The following is a 21,244-nucleotide window of genomic DNA, read 5'->3' as shown; positions in this document are numbered from 1 at the left end:
CCGCTCTAATGGCATTATTTTGGGTAGTCTGAAGTTTGTTGAGATTACCCTGGTTAGTGCCTTGGTACAATGCATTACAATAGTCCAATTTGGACATAACCAGGGTCCTGGCCAGGGTAATGCAGTTCTGGGGGGTAAGGAATGGGCGACAGGCTGAGATCAATTTGCAGGTGTAGGCAGATGCAGCAGCCACTGCATTAGTTTGTCGGGTGAGAGTCAGGGAGGCGTCCAGGTAGATACCCAGAGTTTTGGTATCTTTAGATACTTTAATTAGATTACCGTCAATGTTAAAGGAGCCGAACAGGGGACTCAGTTTGTTAAGTCTCTGTTGCGTGCCTAAGATGAGAAGCTCAGTCTTGTCATCGTTGAGGCACAGCTCGTGCTGGGCCATTCATGCTTGTATGACAAGGTAAATGTCATTGAGGGCTTTGGAATCAACAATGTAGTCGGTATTACCCAAATTGTTCGTTTACAATTGTTCGAATGAACAATTGACCAAATTTAAAGGGTCACAATTGACCTTTTCACAATTGACCGAATATATTTATATATATATATATATATATATATATATACATACATATATCTCGGTTTGGTAATATATATATGGGTGTTGGGGGGTTTGGCGTTGGCTGGGGGGTTGTGGGGGTTTCCCCCCACATATATGGTACAATTGACCTTCACAATTCGGTCAATTGTGAAAAGGTCAATTGTCATTCGAACAGTTGTAAAACAAACAATTCGTATACAACCATGTAGTGACCAGTAATGGGTATGAGTATCTGGGTGTCATCAGCGTAATTCGTGTAGGTGACACCCAGATAGTCAAGCACATCAAATAATGGTTTGGTGAAGACATTGTAGAGAGTAGGGGAGACACAGGACCCTTGCGGGACTCCACAAGGGACTGGTGTAGGGTCGGCCGATGCAGTAGGTGAGAAAACTCTCATGTGCCTGTTGTCGAGGAATGACCTAATCCAGTTGGATGTGTTGTCAAAGAAGTGGGCAGCGGACTTCAGGTGCCGACATAGTATTTGGTGGTTGACCAAGTCGAAGGCAGCGGATAAGTCCAGTAGTAGTAGAAGGGCCAGTTTACCGTTGTCTTTAAGGTCCTCAATTTGAGTTTTGAGGTCAAGAAGAGCTGTTTCAGTCCCGTTCTTAGGTCTGAAGCTAGACTGTCTTGAGCCGAGGAGGTTATTAGTTTCTAAGTAGTTCTGAATCTGCAGGTATGCTGCTCTGTCAAGTATTTTAAGTAGGAACGGTACAGTGGTAATAGGTCTGTAGTTAGTTGGTGTTTCGGGGTCCAAAGTCGTTTTTTTTAGGAGAGGGATAACCCACGCGTCCTTTAAATTGTTGGGTACCGTTCCAGTTAGGAATGAAGAGTTGATGAAGGTGGTTATAGAAGGAGCGAGGTCATGTGCCGCTTCCTTAATGATAGGTGCAGGGCAGGAGTCACCTTGGCAATTAGAGGGTTTTAAGTTGCGAATGATGTTTTCGACCTCGAGGATGGTGAGTGGGGTGAAGCTGAAAGGGGTGTGAGTAAAAGAGGCCGTCGGCGTAGTGGAGGGTTTAGTGGGTGGGTTGGTGAGTAGGGTAGTTTGTTTGGCGTTAATTTTCGATTGCAGGGTGGTGATTTTGTTGAGGAGAGCGTTTTGGATGTTGTTACACCATTGGCTGTCTTTAGTGCAGGTATCAGGAGCGGGGAAGGGGGCTTCCAATTCTTTAAGGATTTTAAATAACTCCTTAGTGTTGGATTCTGCTTGTGTGATACGTTGGTTGTAGGTCTCCTTTTTGGCTTGTAAGATCGCTTCCTTGTAGTTGTGGGTAGCGATGATGAGGCGTTCTTTGTTAGGGTCACATGGGTGGCTCTTCCAGAGTGATTCAGCCTTGCGTTTTTCTTTGCGTAAGACTCTTAACTGCGGGGTGAACCAGGAATTCAAATGGGCTTGTTGTTTAGCTTTCCGTAGTTTAAGCGGTGCTATATTATCAATGGCTTTGAGCAGTGTTTGATTGAAGATGTCTACTAAGACTGTAGGGTCGTTATGTTGGGACACACATTTATTCAGGGTAGGAAGGATGAGTGGGAGAAGTTTATCCCTGGTGATGTCTTTTTTGTTCCTTGTGGGAATGGCTGGAGCTATCGTAGGAGTGGTGAGAGGGTTGGTCGCTGGTAGGTGGAAGATGATGATGTGGTGGTCGGACCAGGCACAAGCGTGGTTGGAACTTATGATGGTGTTGCAATTGAGGTCAGTAATCCAATCGAGCGTTCTGCCCTTAATATGGGTAGGTTCGTCAATGCGCTGTTGGAATCCTAAATTAGCTAATGTGGTAGTGACCTCAGAAGCCAAATGATCCTTAGTGTCGAGAAGGCCAAGGTTGAGGTCACCTAGAAGCAATACCTGAGAGTTGGGTTTAGTATTGACAGTCAGAATGGCTGTGATCTCATCTATGAAGGAGCCAAGTGGTCCTGGAGGTCTATAGATAAGGTGGAGAGTTGCAGTGTTAGTTGGAGATAAGGTAAGTTTCATGGAGACGGATTCTGCAGAACTGTGCTCTCTGTTGGGGATGATTCTAAGTGTGATGTTATTTCTATGTATGATGCGACTCCGCCTCCTTTGGATGTTGATTGTCGGTCAGCTCTAAGGATAGAGTAACCGTTGGGGATAGCGAGGGAGATAAGTGGGCCAGAGGCTGCATGTAACCAGGTTTCGGTAATGGCCACAAAATCGAGGTTATGAGTGGTGATGAGGTCAGAGATGTCCAATGCGTGGGCCATAATAGATCTGGCGTTAATGAGGGCACCCTTGAGTTCTTTGGCAGAGATCGTGCTGTGGGATGGTGGTAACTTCTGTGTAGTAGTGGTAGCGTGTGTGTGCTGAGTGCAGTGGGCACGAGGCAGTCTGGATCCAAGTCTAAGATTCCTGACTTGGAACGTGCAAGGTTGATTGGGTGTGGGTTTAGTGGCAAAGTGTTGGAGCCATAGGGCAGGGTCATTGAGGTATGGGCTACTAAGGGGCATTGCGGGATGGTGTAAAGTAGGGTGATGAGGGTCGGTCTTAATGGTGCTGGGAGAGGGGGATAAAGGGATGTGGCAATGATGAACCCTACGATGATGGCGAGAGTAAGGTGGCTAGCAGTTGGCAGTGGCCGCATATCGTGATCCAAGTGCCCTAACTGTGTGGTAGTGTAAGAGTGCACTGGAGGGGACGTAGAGGAGTTCTGCGCAGCGGTAGGATCAGCCAGGAAGTGGCAGTCCAAATGCAGCTTGCTAGGTAAGTACATGTGCAAGAATGCAATCAATGACTCAAAAGGCAGAAGTTCAGCTAATCTGACTGGGTAAGTACATGTGCAAATATGCAATCAATGACTCAAAAGGCAGTGGTTCAGCTAATCTGACTAGGTAAGTACATGTGCAAATATGCAATCAATGACTCAAAAGGCAGTGGTTCAGCTAATCTGACTAGGTAAGTACATGTGCAAATATGCAATCAAAGACTCAAAAGGCAGAAGTTCAGCTAATCTGACTAGGTAATTACATGTGCAAATATGCAATCAAAGACTCAAAAGGCAGAAGTTCAGCTAGTCTGACTAGGTAAGTACATGTGCAAATATGCAATCAAAGACTCAAAAGGCAGAAGTTCAGCTAATCTGACTAGGTAAGTACATGTGCAAATATGAAATCAAAGACTCAAAAGGCAATGGTTCAGCTAATCTGACTAGTTGAGTGCAGCAAGTTGGTACAACTGATATGGTCTACTACCCAGGTATTACTAAAAGTAATTTAAATGTAAACAGTGGTTGACTTCCCAAATGCTTCTGATACGTGTTTGAAATAAGGTTATATGCTTTGGTGTTTGTACCTTCAAACATAGTGTTCTGATTTTATAAATGTCGCTTTATTACACTCTTTGAAGGCCTTATTTGACCGTATAGATGAGAAGGGGAAGAAAGGTACGCATACGGTCAAGGACTGAGTTGGTGGTAGAGGCTGTAAATGAGCCATTATGTTTCCCTTTTGGAAGTTTTAAAGTATTGACACTTAGAACTCAACCTATGTCACTTGCTCTTCTTTTTCTTTCCTCTTCCTACCTTTTACATTTTTTATTTACTGCACTTGTATTTTTACACTCTGAACATAAACTATGCTATTTGCTTTTCCCCTTCCTTTCTTCCTACTTTGTCAGCTATATTCTATACTCTTATTCTCATTTTTATTCTTAATTTTCTTCTTTCACATTATGTAAATTCAGCATAAAAGGTTTTAATTTTAAATCAATAAATGCTTAATAATAAACAAAATTAAAAAATTAAAATAAACATGGTCATGTACAATCTCATAGTAAATTTGTGGCCCAAGATTTATCTAGGCCCACCTGTATTTAAATAAACCATTTATTTTTTCAATACATATTGTTTCAGTGTTTCTTTGAACTGTTTATATTACAATTTCACTTGTACTGTTTCTACAGCCCACTCTCCCTCCTAGTACAAGCCTTGATGCTCTGTCTATGCTATCCTGAACTCGGGTGGTACAGCATTGTACTAAGATTAGAGTATTGGAGTCCCTCAGTTGAATGCTTTTACTAAGCCCTTATTTGGACTTTAGAAAAACTGTCCTACCAGCCTCCCCATAGCAGACGCAATAAGTCGTTACAGTAAGGTATGTGCTTTATAAAAGCGTCCCATCTACAACAGATTTGATGAAAGGGTAGTGGATAGGGGTAAAAAGGATGTCATCACGGACATAAAATCTATCCCATAGCTCCAGTTGGATACATGGATCAAGCGCTTGCATCACTTCCGTTGTTGGCTGGGTTAGCCTGCCCGCCCCAGCTAACGCCAAGGTCAAATCCTACTCGAATACTGGGACCAATTCTTCATCGCCTCAGGCCCCTTCATGACTTTCCACAGCCTTCCCAAGAAGAACCACTTTTTGCTTCAACAGCACGATTGTGCACTTTCAAACACTACAACAATGTTGAGAACAAGCTTACCCACTTCTCAGGGCTGGACTCGAAAGTTAGGGAAGGACTCTGAAAAATTGTCTAATGCTCTTAGCGTGTTACATCAGGTTAGAGTTTATAAATGCATTTCATCAACCTCCGCCAGCACTTGTACACCCATAGAGTACTCCTTGCTCAACCTATGCCCTACCACGGCCGATTAGCAGAAGGCCTAGTCGGAGCATGAATGCAACTTATTTAGTATGGGCACGCATTGTCACCTGTCTCTAATTAAGATAGAGTGCGGGTTGCCTCAGGGGCGCAGGAGAGTATGAACAGACATGCATCAATTCTAGTAGGTGTCGTGCGATTGAAAGCTGTCCCCCATTATACTCACACCAAACTCAATACAAACCTCAAGGGAAAGAAGGCAACAGATAGCCAGCGAGGATAACAAGGTTTAATTGTACAGAATACAAAAAATATCAGCAAAGGTCTCCGCTGCTCTAGAGCGTTCGGACTACAGAATGAATGTTGGTGCCTTTTGAGACGCCACAGCGTCAGTAATGACATCAGATATAGTGTCTTGAACCCGCCCTATTGATTGGTAAGACAGTATACATGATCGTGCTACATAGGGGATGCCAGGCGACAATTGGTTTGTTTCTCAGCCATCTGTAGATTCCTGCATGGGTCACATGGGCTCATCTCTCCATGGATTGATGGTCTGGTCTTGTATAAGTCACATTGTGAAAAGTATGATAATATGCTAAGCATACTACTACATCACGACGAAATGCACCAGGAATGCTCATGGGATGCTGCCATGGTTGAACGGTGCAAATAGTACAGTCAAACTGACCAACACATTCTGCGCTTTGTGCCATGAAACAGTGCCGGATGAGGGTTTTCTATAGAATTTTCTTCCAGAGATGATATATCCACGGAGGTAGCAGCAACAAATATATTTCTGGAATGTTTCTACGTTCCTGTCGCAAAACACATTTTACATAGCTGTTTGTAACTGTCCTCGGTTTTCTAAACTACTCACACAGAGCCTCATGTTGTCCGGCTCTTTTTTTGTTGTTGCATTCTTTCACCAAATCGAAACCTACCAGTCTCTATCTTCAATGGACGACAACAGGCATGCAATTGTTATTTGGCCTTGAGGGAAAGTCAGCAACTGTTTGGAGGACAAGGTGTCGAATAGCCACAAAAAATGATAACATTTAGTATATTGAAAGTGGACATGCGAAATGTTAGTTTCTATTTCTGCGATCTGTTGTTCGGAGCGGTTACTCTGAGTGCCAACGAGACAATGGAAAATACAGAAATTATGTAAGTTCAACTTTACATAATATTTTTGCGATTTAAAATGGCTTGGGTGCTGTAGGCATAATAACTAATTAAGTGATGTGCGAATGTGCAATTTGACCAAAGGATTAGACACAGCATGTTATGTTACATTGATTTATATTTATACCTTGCCCTATAAAAAACCGAGCACTTAACTCACAGTTTATTTATCTGTCTAGAATTATTTGTTATGTGTATATAATTTAAAGAGGAGTGAATAGAGGTTTGATATTTTGGGCGGTATTGCTTACTGGCCTTGTTATGGGTTGTTAGCTGGAGCATATTGTGACGATTATTCATCGACGACCCGCAACACAACCTGTATGCCGGCTACTGATAGCTAAACCGCTTCGTCCCTTGGAATATCCAGTTGTGCTGTCACCGTTGCAACCTTGAGCACCATAAAGTGGGTGTTCACGGGTATGGACGTGGGCCAAACATTGTCCGTGGGCACTTGGGTCGATTTTCGATCAATAATCTTACTATTTCTGTTATAATGCCATCTGACTGTGGTTCAACGTAAAACCTTGCTATCATTTGTCCTTATTTTCTGCATCTGGCTCTCCATCCCAATTGGGAGTTATACCCACTTCACAGCGCTAACCCTCAATGCACCTCATGGTCTCAAATGTTCCCCATGGTGTCATGTATGTATTCAATATGTGTGGTTTGTGTTTATGATTAGGTTTCATCCCGTTATGAATTATACAGTTAATTGTTATATTTGATTTCAGAAAGGCTACTGAAATGTATTCTTGTATTCTGTTATCTGTACAGATATATTGTACCATTCAGCATATGCCATAGTTTCCAGTTTAGAACTGGTAACAGTTACCAGCAAGGTTTGCTGAGTGAACCTGAATGCCAAGCTTCACTCACTGGCTCTAGGAACACTGCAGTTGCGGGCTGCTCCACTTTCCCGACTTCTTCAGCTTCTACTACTCCTTTCGGCGCATTTGATACGCACACCCTTAGGCAGCACGGGTGTCTCTGATCCGTCCACGCCAGTTGGGAGTCTCCTTCACTCCTTTGTCCTCGGCTTACCTTCTGCTACAGGCCACAGGCATCAGCACGGTCACGGCTCTGCAATCACAGCTATTTAGCGCTCATGGGGAAAACTCCACTTTCAGCATGTCTTCCTCGGTACTGCCACAGCAATGCAGGGTTTGAGACCACAGGACCCTCTCAGAACTTGCAGGTGAAATCTGCTGCCTCAAAATCCCAGCGTCCTTTCTGTGATCACGCTTCCTTGTGAATTGCAAGCCTTTTGCTCTTCTTTTACTACTACCACTGTCAGCCTTCCAACTCCTGTTCCAGCTCCTTCATTCTCTCCTATCCTGCTGCAGCCTTATATGCCTCATAGGCTTGGCAATTGGCTTCAGGTGTGAGCCATTGGTTTCAATTGCCTGACTGTTGGAAAGGCTGTTAGTCCTAATTGTCTGACTACCACATCTACATACCTCTTCAGTTCAGCCCTCTTCTCCGTCTCAGTCCCTATAGGATTCTGTGATATGTAGTTCACTTAATCAAAGTTACGTTTTTCTATTTCTTGAGTGAATTTAAGGGTAGATTTAATTCCCTTAGTAATTTTAACAGAGGGGCTGTACGTTTCACATTTGCTAGAGGAAGGGGATTTGAAGAAGACAACATTTCTGACATTCCTTGTAGTGTACCCTTGGTATTGAGAACATTTGATTTTAGGAACCAAAGGGATTCTTTCTTTTGGTATAATATTCATTAGCGTTACAACCTTAGGGCTTACCACCTTAGATTTATTAGGAGTTTGAGAGACATTAAAATGGCAATAAACCTTAACCTCTTCTGGCATAGTGGTAAGAATCTCCCTGTTAGAGGAAAAATACTCTGGGCCTCATCACGACTTTGGCGGTAACCGTTAAATCCGGCAGTCGCACAATTCCCGCCGGATTTAAGGGTCCGCCAAATCAGGGCTTCGGCGGATTTCACCCCAGCTCTGAGCTGGGGGGAAATCCGCTGAAAATTCGCACTATTACCGCCGGCGGGAAATCCGCCGGCGCTAAGAGCGTGAAAATTCCCCATTGAGCCCAATGGGGATTGGGGCATTCCCGAATGGGCTCAATGGGGAATGGGGATTAACATTACCGCCGAACTCGTGATCTGGCGCTATTAGCGCCGGGGAGTTCGGTGGTAGGACTAATACCGCCGGCGGTATTACCTCCGGCGGTAACACCCAAGTCGTGATGAGGCCCTCTGTCTCATTCCATGGCTTCTCTTCACTATCCTGTGCCCTGTGTCCACCCAGGTGATCCTCCCGCAGTACACCATCCCCAGAGTTGGGATCAGGAAGTGTCTCCCTTCCCTTGGCCATCTAGGAGGAGACTTTAGGCATGGTTTCAGTGAGGAATCTGCAGAATTCTTCACAGAAAGTATTGTTAGATCTTGGAGTGGTGTAAGGAAGGCATGGTATCAACAGTAAGACAGACACAAGTGACCACAGTTCAAGGGTGTTCATTGCACTTTAACAAGGGTATGATAAATGCCTATCTACGCATAAATCTACAGATGGGAGCAAGCTACGAACATCAAATAATAATAAAGCATTCCTAGTGGTGTCTTGTCAAAATAAAAGGGCTTACACTAAAACACCTATTGCCAATCCTTACCTCTAAATACAAATAGTGTGGGGGTAGTGTTTATGAAAAAGAATGAAGTGTTCACAAAAATTATATATCAGGATGTTCAGGTCATTGGCCTCCCTTCCCCACGTTTTCAGCACGGGACAAGGCGGTTCACTCATGCATAGCTCAATCTCTGGCTTCTTTAGCACAATCATTAGCATCAGGCCTTCTGTGCCCAGGGCTCTTTGCCTATCAAAGTCACTTCATGCAGAGGGCCTGATACGACAAAACAAACAAAAATGTATTTTCCTCTTACAAGTACTCAATTCAGGTGATTCACTGTTCACCACGGATCCCCCTCAGCCGGGCTCATATCCCTTTAATACAACGATCGTCACTTTGAATCCCCTTCTTCTGGGCTCAAATCCTCTTTAACAATGTCCATAGGATATTCTTTCTCTGGTGACCCATGGTTCACCCCGGATCTCCCTTAGCCGGGCTCAGATCCCCTTCTTAATACAATAAGTCTCCCTCAGCTGGGTTCGGACCAATTTCAGTAAGCATCAACTATCCAAGACCTTCGAATGTGCACAGGGTTTGGCTTGACCCGTTGCAGGACCACTTCAATTTCACAATCCCTCTTTACATTTGCCAGTCTTCAGTTGGATACCTAACAGAGACCTTTGAATGAGCACCCACATGGCACCGGGCTGACTCTGTATATGGTATCTGTCTTGGCTTCAAAAGTTCAGTCACTCATCTGCTGTTTAATTATATTCCTGTTGCTTGCCACCTATGCTTCACACACTGTTCTCTTCAGTTTTTTTCTATACAATGTTGCTGATTTCAACCTTGGCTTTAGCACAGACCAGTCTGATATCAGTGTCCCCAACTCTTCGGCTGTGCTGACGTTAAGGCTGCTGCTTTGTTGTAGGAGCCAAGGACAGCAGCGGCAAACGATCCTCCCCGCATTGCCTATCGACACGGGAGAGCCCTGGGTAACTCCAACACGCATTGCAGGTTTCTTCAGCTTTGATTCCGGGTCTTATGTTTCTTATTCTCGAAGGCCCATGAAAGTAAGTCTTTCTCTGAAAAGGTCAGAGCACTTCCCTCCTTGTAACCCTCTTTTGTCTTGTATTAAACTGCCATCTTGGAACTTCTGCTTCCTCGTGTGCTTTGCCTTGCTCAGAGTGTGCTTTGCTGCTCCGCCTTTTATCGGTGTGGGGAAGTGTGATGGAAGTCAGGTGTGTGTAATGATCAGTAATTGCCTGACCCTGACTGACCATTGTATTGGGACATGTCAGGTATACAATTCGGGTTCTAGTCCGTTCTCTCTCACATTGAGCTGTCCACAAGAATGTGTTCATGTCAGAAAAAAGAGGCGGGGTTGAGTTCCTAAGTATCCTACCTGGGAGGAGTGGGAAAAGGTGTTACAGGGAAGGGGGTACTACGTCTTGCCATCCGGTGTCTCACTTCCACTCCCCAAAAACCCCTCATGCAGGTGATTCTCCCACACTGGAATCCAAAAGTGATGGCTGTGTCCTGGCCACCTGGATGATAGATCCCTGAGGATTAGAGGGTGAGAGACCTTCAGGTTTCTCACAGTGGGCAGTGAATTGGACAGAGGTTGAAAGCTTAAGATTTATACATAGGACCTCATCACGAGGACGGCGGTAACCCGCAGGTGCTACTGGTCCCTTGCGACCATCCTGGTAACACTGAATTTGCTGCCTGACTTTCCGGTGCCACCGGGACATTACAAGTCCCGGCGGAGCAGGAAGTCTGGAGGCGGATTAGGTAAATCCTCATTCCCGGGAATGGATTCAGGGAAGCACTGGCACCGTTGTTAATAGTGCTGGTGCTTCTGTGACAACTCTGCCTTCCAGGGGCCGTTGCGCAACAACCGCAGAGGGCAGAGTTGGAGTGTGGCTGTCCGGAAAGGGTGCCGGTACCATGCAAAAGACACCCCTATTTCTGGACCGCCACACTTAGAATGAGGCCCATAGAGTATTGAAGACTTTATGTCATGGATTACAACTGAGATTATTAGTTTCTTGGAAGAGAATGAAGGTTCATAGATTTTTACGTGGATTGGGATGTCTTGAAGACAACATTGCACGGAAAATGAATGATCTATTCTGTAAATACGCAAAACAAAACTAATGATAAGTTAAACAAATTATAGGAAGTCTTAAAAATGCAGAGACAGAATGTGCAACCTCTCATCTGGAAAGTGAAAAAGTGACAGTCAGAGAAGGAAAGCAAAACTTGGATTTGGTGTGGGAAGAGCAAGCGGAGCAAGCAGATCTTCAAACCTAACAGCTTTACCGAAAACAGGGCGAGAAAGCCAGAAAACTGTAAGATTATAAAGACAGTGGTGTGCGATGACTATGATAGAGAATATGCAATCTTATAAAAGACAATTTTTCTAAAACGATAATAATCCTTCACAGAGAATCCTCGGACCATTTTCTCATGGTTTACTATTGTCAGCCCTATCAGCTTTTTATAAGGATAGTCTGGAAGTTAATGTCACAGTAGAGAAAGTGAAATTGACAATTTTACAAATGAAAGGGCCAAGTTATTTGGTGCAGATATATTTCTGGTTGCGTTTTTGCAGCCGTTTATGGGTGATTCTCTTCCATTGTGGTGAAATGAAATGAACGGAATCATGAAAGAAGCCTGGTCACCCTAATTCTAAAGCCATTCGAGTATTACACACTGCATTAAAATTAAAGGCCAAATACTCTCATAAATGTTAACATGATAATCCTGGCTAAGATAATAGAGAGGTATCAACAAATAGTGACCCCACAGGGTGTAGAATACAGGTGATGTAGTATACCTATTACTGATACTCACCTCACTTTTTCTAACCTCAAAAAGTTGCAACTAGTGTACAACACTGTAGCATACAAGAAAAATGCCACAGACTAGTAAACAGGTCTAGCATAAGGTTCCCTTGCAGGATCACTCTCAATTGGGCATATTACTTTCTAGTTCCAAAGAGTGTCCTAATTGACTCTGGCTCTTTGTATTTTACCTCTGCTTAGCATGTGGTCATGTCATAGCTGTTTTCAGAGGGTCATTGCTAGGAATTTAACGCTTAAATATTGACCAAAGACTTGGCTATAATTCTCATTATTTTAATAGAAAACATAAAACAACTTTTGGTGCAAGAGCCTCAGTGACATTTTACACAAAAATATAATTTTTCGATCAAAATGACAGCATTTGAAATAATCATGCACCATGGAGAGCAATAAAAGTTAAGTACAAGTGAAACAAAAAGAACATACAAACATTTTTTGCAAAAAAAACCAATAAAAAATGTTTTCATTTGGACAAGAACTATAAATAACACAGAAAATAAATTCTATTCCTATGACAGAGGGATATTATAACATTACTTAGTTTTCACCCTATTTTGGTTTGACAATGCTTCGTTTTCACCCTATTTTGGTTCTGGAAATCCACATATATGTTTGCCAAGGAATCCCAGACAAAGGAAAACAGGAGCCAATTTTTGTTCCTTGTGGGGTTTTTTTGGGAGTAGATGACTGGTTTCAACTTGACTTGTGTATTCACATTGGACTACTGTTTCTTACAGTACTGCTCAGGTCTACGTATATGCAAACTGGCATAGCTGATGTAAGTCCAGTGGTCAACTCAAACAGCCAAAGAAGGTCAGGCAGATGTAGTTGAAATACGTTTCGGCGTAATGATCTGGACAGAAAACGCCTTCCTCAGGACCAAAAGTCAGATGTGTAAGAATTATAGCCCCTATAAAAACAAGCAAAAACAGAAAGGGCAAGAAAGTGGAACAAAAAATAATGTTAAAGAGAGTTTCGGGAAGATTAAAAAGTCCAACCAAAAGCGACTGTTAAAGAACTAGAGGCGTGCCAATTTCTATTCAAATAATACATGTAAAGGGAAAAAGCCGAACATGAAAAGAAAAGGCAGGAGAAAAGACAAAAAAGAAGAGGGGGGAAACACCCAAACCCATCACAGGGTGAAGAGCCAAATTATAAGGAATATTGTTCATAACGAGATACAATATGTGTGCATAGTCCAGCACCGTGAAGAAATATTACAATGTGTGAATAATGAATCAAGCAAAAAACAATCGTGTGTCAGAGTAGGCCGAGATAATAAATAAATATGAATATTGAGGCCAAATGATCTAAGTAGAGTCAGATATGGGAACATTTTTGTGACACCCTCAAGTGAGAAATCACCCCTAAGTTGGAATCTTGTGTTCAGTATCGAGGGGGTATCTTTACCTCAAATTGGGCGATCGAACAAAGGTCTGGAGCCACATGCAGTGTTACCGGATTGGGTAGTATCTGTATACTGGAAGGTATTGATGACCAGAGGACCCAGTAACGTGTGTACACACTTCACTTATCTAGAGGGAAACACAAATGTATACCACATAAAATAGGTGTCTCTCTGAAATCCGCATGCAGAATTCCAAATAGTGACAAATGTACTTGGAATACATGGCAGAAGTGAGAAAATAGAGGTCTGTGCCTGAAATCATGGGCTTATCTGGGAACTAAAATCAGCACATGTCAAAGTCAGCGTGCCGCAGTTAGATTGCTGGTTACTCGTCGGAGCTATGTGTCTCTGCAATAGGAGTAACACAAAGGCCAAAAGAGGCGTATTAGAGCGCCATGCTAGCTGTGTGGGACCAGCGGTATTGATATCAAGCTAATCCAGCACTCAGCGATGGAAATAAAAGTAGACATGTACTCACCCGATGCCCTTGAGCAGGTAAGACGAGGGAACTCAGGTCTTCTCTGTAAGGCGGGCATACGGGTCAAATAGAAACAAGAAACGGCAAATGCCGTCTTCGTGGCCGCTAGCGGTCTGCTAGATTCATTTGTGACCGGCAAGTAGCTCTCTCAGTAGTGTTCGTCACACATAAAAGGCGCAGCCTCTATAGGGCAGAATATATCCTAGTTGTAATCAAGTGGCTATGGAGCCAGCGAGTGTAAAGACGTACAGCTAGAGCGGCTGCTGTAATTACGTAACGTGGAACTTGGAATGCAGTCCGAGTTGCCGGAGGTGCGCCATTGTTGTGATGGTGGCCAGAAAAGGGAATGACACTCAGCTTGATTCTGGTAGACAAAAGCTGCCCATAAGCGGCAAGTATAGTCTAATCTCATGCTGATAGTAACTCAGGGGAAAGGGAAAAAAGAGAAAAAAAAAAAACTATCGGATGTCTCAACAGAAAGATGGAAAGGGAATCAATGCCAATATTCAAATCCTATGGGTTAAAGCAAAAATTAGAGAGGACTGGGGTATATTTAAGCATGCGATACCTATGGGGCCAAATTGGCAGTGACTTGTCCAGTTTGTGCAGCTTAAAAAACTCCAGCTATTGATACATCTGAGTGCAGAAGGTGGAGAAGGGGAGGGGGGGACGGGGGGGACTCCTGGGGCCACAGGAGGGCAAATGGAAAGCCGAAGTCTGTCTGAACAGCAGTGTCCCCAAATGGAGATGGCTAAAGACAAGAGAGAAGGAGAAGAGAAAGTAAAGCTGTGCTCCAGAATGGTCTGCAGCAAAAACCATGTTTGACTCTGAGGGACCCCAAGGTCAGTGTAGAAATTGACATTGCGGAGTTTCCTCATTTAGACCTCTCCGTTTATCCAAAGTTTGTAAACGATGGATCCATCTGGATTCCTTGTCATTCAATGCTCTCTTTGGATTGGAACTGTTTTTGACAGTGTCCAGAACCCACCAGTGTAAGTCCTCAGAGCTATGGGCAAAAGCCACATAGTGTGACACCATTGGTGCTTGATGATTCTTGCACTTAATCCTGGATCGATGTTCATTGATCCTTATGTGAACTGGTCTTGTGGTTTGGCCCACATATCTCAGTCCACATGGACATTGGATGCAATAAATTGCATTCGTAGTTTTGCAGTTAGACAAGAAACGTATGTCCCATACTCTCTCCTCAATTTTAAAGTTGGACATTTTCTTTGTGTATTTACATGCCCGGCAGTTTCCACACGGGAAGTGTCCCAACAGGGGTCTAAGAATTCTATGACTTATGTTGGGTTTGCCATGGCTAGTAGAATGCACCAATTTATCTCTCAGGTTTCTCGATCTTTTAAATGCAAACAGAGGTTTGCCTTTGTCTTGAAGACAGTTTCTGACCATTGGCCAATACTTCAAAAGGGTTTTCTTAATGGCAAATGATTGTGTACTGTAGGTCGTAACGCATGTTATGCGATCCTGATTTTGTATTTTCGGGTTGCATTCCAATAGATTTTCACGGGGCGTAAATCTTGCTCTTTTTAATGCATGGGATACCAATTTCTTGGGGTATCCTCGTTCCTTTAACTCACCGGCCAATTTATTAGCATGTATATAGTAGTCAGCAACCTCAGTACAATTTCTTCGGAGTCTAAGGAATTGACTGAAGGGCAAATTCTCTTTGAGAGATCTGGGGTGGAAACTCTTAAAGTGTAGAAAAGTGTTTCTGTCTGTGGTCTTTTTATGTAAGTTACAGGCCAAATGTCCAAGTTTCACATTAATGCATAGGTCCAAAAAGTTGATAGTCAATTTGGAATATTGCATCGTGAATTTGATAGTATCATGTTGGCAATTCAAGTAGGCAAAGAATTCCTGTAGGGACTCGATATTTCCTCTCCAGAGAAAAATAACGTCATCAATGTATCTGTACCACTTTCTGATATGTGGATTATAGATGTTATTTTCGGAGAGAACATGTTTCATCTCAAAAGCAGCCATGAATAGAATCGCGAGGCTCGGGGCAAAGGCTGCCCCCATGGCAGTTCCTCGTTTTTGTAGATAGAACTGTCCTGAGTAGACAAAAAAGTTTCTTTGTAGCGCAATGGTCATTAGTTCGACTATGAATGCCGCTGGGACCCTATGTTGGGTTGCCTGGTGGATAAGAAAGAGATGAACTATCTCTATTGCCTCCTCCTGTGGGATATTCGTATAGAGGGCAGTAATGTCCATCGTGACTAAAAAGTCCTGGTCTATATCAAATGGTTCTCCCTCAAAGATTTTTATAGTTGCTGTAGTATCTTTTAGATATGTGTCAGTTTGTTTACTGATTGGTTGCAAGAATAGATCTATGAACTTGCACAAAGGTTCCAAAATGGAGCCACAGCCAGACACAATCGGCCTACCTGGTGGCTGAGTTTGATCTTTATGTATCTTAGGTAGACTGTAAAAGGAGGGAGTCCTTTTCTCTGAATGATTCAGATATTCGAATTCATCCTTAGTTATCCATGATCGATCTACTGCATATTGGGTGGCGTCCCTGATCTCTTTTTCGATGTCTAATGAGGGGTCCTTCCTCAACGGCCAATAGCTTTGGGTATCCTCCAAGAGGTCCAGCGTCATGCGATTGTAGCGAGCCCAAGAAAAAAGGACAGATAATAGAGAGGACAGGATTTATGCTAGATAGAGATGTCAATAGCAACATGGGACATTAATAGATCTGAGTACTTTAAAAAAACAATGTTGTTGTAACGCTCACCTGATTCCCGCAGAGGCGCCGGTCTTGACTGGGTGAATGCCGTATCTTCAAAGGTGATGTGTAACACACGGTTGGCTCTTTGGGCTGGACCTCTGTGCACTGTATGTCTGACTCGAAGAGTAAGATGTCTTAGGTAAGTGAACGCCGAGCTCTCCATCTGCCTCGGGGCAGGGTGCCGTAACCAGTTTCTTCACTGGATAAGGGTGCAGGCCTCTTGACCTCAGAGGACTGCTGTCCGTCGTTAACTGCACGAACGGTAAGTTCTGGGCACTTCAAATGTCTTAAAAGTCTTTTGTAATGATATCTCTTGTTTTGCAGGGTTCCGGCGATAGCGGATGGCGGGCTGATGAGAGTTGAGGATCGAACCCGCGTGAGGAATAGAAGCGCCTGGAAGCACGTAAGAAAGCGCTTGCAGCCTGCTTCACGATGCGCACTCACTATCCCTTTTATCTTGCAGGTACAAGTTCGGAGCTTTAGAGAAGCTGAAGGGTGCTGGAATACCCACTGGATTCGGCGTGGGAAGGAGTAATGGCACGTGAGTAAATAAGTTGCCCAATGTCTTTAAACGCACCTTCTTTTGTCTTTCAGATGCGGGATGCAGCGCCGAAGGCCTCCGGAGCGTGTGAAGAGCTGGTAAGCTTTTGTCTTTCAGATGCCGGAATGCAGTGCGAAGACCTCCGGAGCATGCGAAGAGTAGGTGAGCCTTTGTCTTTCAGATGCCGGGATGCAGCGCGAGGCGTTGGTAACAGCCGATGGACCAGGTAAGAGATGCGCTGCCACTGAAGACCGTAGTGCTAACCTGTTCTTTCTTTGTCTTTACAGGTGCTGCTGAAGACTGGATTCCAGGATGGTAAGCCTTTGTTCCCTTAGGCCCAGGATCAGAAGCAGAAGACATGATGAGCGTTCTGCTGCAGAGAATGCAGAATAGCGCAAAGCAAGATTCATCCATCGGGTGTGGTTTAAATAGCCTCCTGTAGTGCTTAGATGTCTCCTTCCACAGCCTCGCCTAGGTAAGAAAAGAGTTCCTGCTTTCCAGAAGAGTTCCAGTGTTCTGAACCTAGGGAGTGGCTCCTGCCCCACCCAACAGGAAAAGTAGTCCCAAACAGAAGAGGATCAGGGGCTCAACTGGCAGGTAAGTAAGCAGCATGGTCTGCTGCGGGTAAGTCCACCCAAGCATTATGAGCCCGGCGCTTCCAGCGCTGGGACTGGGCATCTTTATGAGCCTGGTGCCACTGGCGCCAGGACAGGGTCCAAAAGGTCCCAATTGGGACTGGCTGGCACTCGGAACCGGGGTTATGGGTCTGCTTCCAAGGGAGTCGGGCAAGTCCTGATCTTTTGGAAGCAGAGATCATGACAGCACCCCCCCTCAAGGCCCCTCCCAAACCGGGCTTCTACGGGGGTTTGGGCTTGTTAGGAAATGTTCGATGAAATCTTTTAATTAGACGAGGCGCGTGGACATATTCTGCAGGTTCCCAGGATCTTTCTTGGGGACCGTAGCCTTTCCAGTCAATCAGATAAAATAGTTTAGATTTGGAGATCTTGGAATCCAGGATGCTTTTGACTTCAAACTCGAGTTCTCCATCAACTAGAATAGGTTTTGGAGATTTAGTTAGTCGGGTTTGAGGTTGCACGGGTTTTAATAGAGAGACGTGGAAGACCGGATGTATCTTCATGTGAGGGGGCAAGTCCAACTTGACCGCTACTGGATTTACTATGGTAGTGATGGAATAGGGACCAAGGTATCTTGGGTTGAATGTGCGTGGTCCTTTTAGAGGTAGATATTTGGTGGATAACCAGACTTGATCTCCTACTTGATATTGGGGGGCTTCCTTCCGATGTTGGTCTGCTCCTTTCTTGTATTGTTCTTTAGCCCTTTGAAGGTGAGAAACGGCTTCCTTAAAGGCTTGGGTGATTGTAGAATGCAGGTGGTCTACCGCTGGTGTTCCAAGATCTTGGAGTGGATCCAACTCCGAGGTTCGAGGGTGACTACCGTATAAAAGAAAAAACGGGGTCTTCCCAGTTCCCGAGTGGACAGAGTTATTGTAGGCATATTCGGCTATCCAAAGGATATCTTTCCAAGTTTTTTCAGTTTGTTGCAGCATGCAGCGCAAATACTGTTCCAGAGTTTGATTGGTCCTCTCGGTTTGTCCGTCGGTTTGAGGGTGGTGGCTGGTCGAAAGTCTCACATCAATTTGAGCCGACCGACAGCAACTTCGCCAAAAATGAGAAATAAATTGACTACCTCGATCCGAAATTAGAACTGAAGGAAAACCGTGCAGTCGGATGATGTTTTCGAGAAATTCTCGGGCCAGAGTTGCTGCCATTGGTAAGCCTTTGAGTGGAATGAAATGCGCCATCTTGGAGAATAGGTCCACGATTACTAGGATCGTATTGTATCCAGAGCATGGAGGTAGATCGGTGATGAAGTCCATAGAAAGCGTATGCCAAGGGCGAGGTGGGATGTCCATAGGGCGTAAGAGGCCGGCTGGTTTTTCCTTTTGACTCTTGTTTTGGGCGCATACTCCACAGGACATTATAAAGTCTCTGATATCTTTTTTCCAAGACGGCCACCAGAAGTAGCGCTTGATCTTTTCCGAGGTCTTGGTCATACCGGGATGTCCTTCCATTAAAGAATCGTGATAACAAGAGATTACCTTTTTCTGTAAATCTGTGCTGGGCAAGTATAACCGTTCTTGGAAATATAATAGGCTGTCCTTCACCGTAAAGTCCTTTCCCTGCAGATGTCAATTCTGTATGTCTGCTGGAGTTACCAGTAGCCTGGCTTTATCCTTAACTTCCTCTATGGATTGTGTGGCGATTACACCTAGAATTCTTTGTTCGGGAATGATAGGTACAGGTTTAGGATTGATCAAATGTTCTTCCACTCCCATCCGAGAAAGGGCATCAGCTTTACCGTTATTTGTACCAGGTCGATAGGTAATTATGAAGTCAAACTCGGCAAAGAATAGTGCCCAACGGAGTTGCCTAGAGGATTGAGCTTTTGCGGTTTTCAGATATTGCAGATTTCGGTGATCTGTAATCACAGTAACGGTGTGCCGGGCCCCCAGAAGATAATGCGGCCAAGCCTTAAAGGCGGACTTGATAGCTAAAAGTTCCTTATCAGTAATAGTGTAATTGATTTCAGGAGGTGAGAATTTGCGGGACCAAAATGCCACGGGATGCAACTGATTGGTTACTGGGTCCTTTTGTGATAGAACTGCCCCCATGGCAAGGCTCGAAGCATCAGTTTCAACGATGTAGGGGAGTTCTGGGCGAGGATGTTTTAAGATTGGTGCAGAGATAAATCTAGTCTTCAAATTCTGGAAAGCTTGTTCCACCTCGGGAGACCATTCAAAACGTTTGTTTTTCTTTAACAAGGCAGTGATGGGCTGGACTATTCGAGAGAATTCGGGGATAAACCTGCGGTAAAAGTTAGCGAAGCCTAACATGCTTTGAACACCTTTTACGGAGGATGGCGATGGCCATTTGAGAATTGCATCGACCTTCCTTGAATCCATACGCACTCCACTAGGTGATAATATGAATCCCAAGAATTCAACTTCAGTCACGTTGAAAACACATTTTTCCAACTTAGCGAAAAGTTTGTGTTGACGCAATCTCTCGAGGACCATTTTCACGTGTTTCCGATGTTCAGTTTACGATGAAGAATAAACGAGGATGTCGTCAATGTAAACAACAACACACACATCTATGAGCTCTCTGAGGACATCGTTCATAAAATATTGAAAGGCGGCCGGGGCATTGCAAAGTCGGAAGGGCATGACCTGATATTCAAATAGCCCATACTTGGTGCGGAAGGCCGTCTTCCATTCATCGCCCTCTTTTACTCGTACCAAGTGGTAGGCTCCTCTAAGATCCAGCTTTGTATATATGCATGCTTTTCTGACTTGGTCCAGGAGTTCAGGGATCAAAGGTAACGGATATCTATTTTTAACGGTGATCTGGTTCAGGGCGCGATAATCTATACAAGTTCTAAGGTCCCCTTCTTTTTTTGGAACGAAGAACAAAGCTGAGGAAGCAGGGGACTTGGAAGGAGGAATAAACCCATTCGCTAGGTATTGATCCAGGTATTGTCGGAGGTGAAGATTCTCAGGCTCGGTGAGGGCATAAATTCTACTACAAGGAGGAGTAGATCCAGGTATCAGGTCTATCTGGCAGTCATAAGACCTATGAGGAGGTAGAGAGTTAGCCTGATCCTTCCGGAAAACATCTTGGAATTCTAGGTATTCAGGAGGTAACTGGGGAGCCTCCGAGGAAATGCTGCCAGTGCAACACCAGGTCGAGGGTAACAAGTAGAGACACATTCTGGAAACTGAACCGTTCTTGCTCGCCAATCGATCTGAGGATTGTGCTTCTCTAACCAAGGAATTCCTAGAATAATCTGGAACTGAGGGGCCTTGATCACATCGAACACGATCTTCTCATGGTGTCCATCTTGACTTACTAGCGTCACTTCTTGGGTGGTATGCGTTACTGGTCCGGAGGCTATCTCCGTACCATCCACCGTAGTAATGACGTCCTTTACAGCCTTTGGACAAAGTTTCATCCTCAAAACCATTTCATGATCCACATAATTGCCGATGGCACCGCTGTCGACGTAAGCTTCAATCGCATGTAATCGATCCGGATGTTCAGGGCTCATGAGGACCATAGGTATCACGAAATGCGAGGTCACGGAACTGGTTTTAACGCTCGGTAAGAGGACCTCTATTCTTGTCGGGCGAGGTCGTTTCCCTGCTCAGAGTTTGTGACCCTGGTAACTGCAGCTCCTACTGCCTTCTTGGCTGGTTTCACCGGACAGTCT

Source organism: Ambystoma mexicanum, chromosome 6q (assembly GCF_040938575.1).
Source record: "Ambystoma mexicanum isolate Mex_15411 chromosome 6q, UKY_AmexF1_1, whole genome shotgun sequence".
NCBI classification, from domain to species: Eukaryota; Metazoa; Chordata; class Amphibia; order Caudata; family Ambystomatidae; genus Ambystoma; species Ambystoma mexicanum.
The sequence above is the reverse complement of the archived record's forward strand: the minus strand, read 5'-3'. Positions refer to the sequence as shown.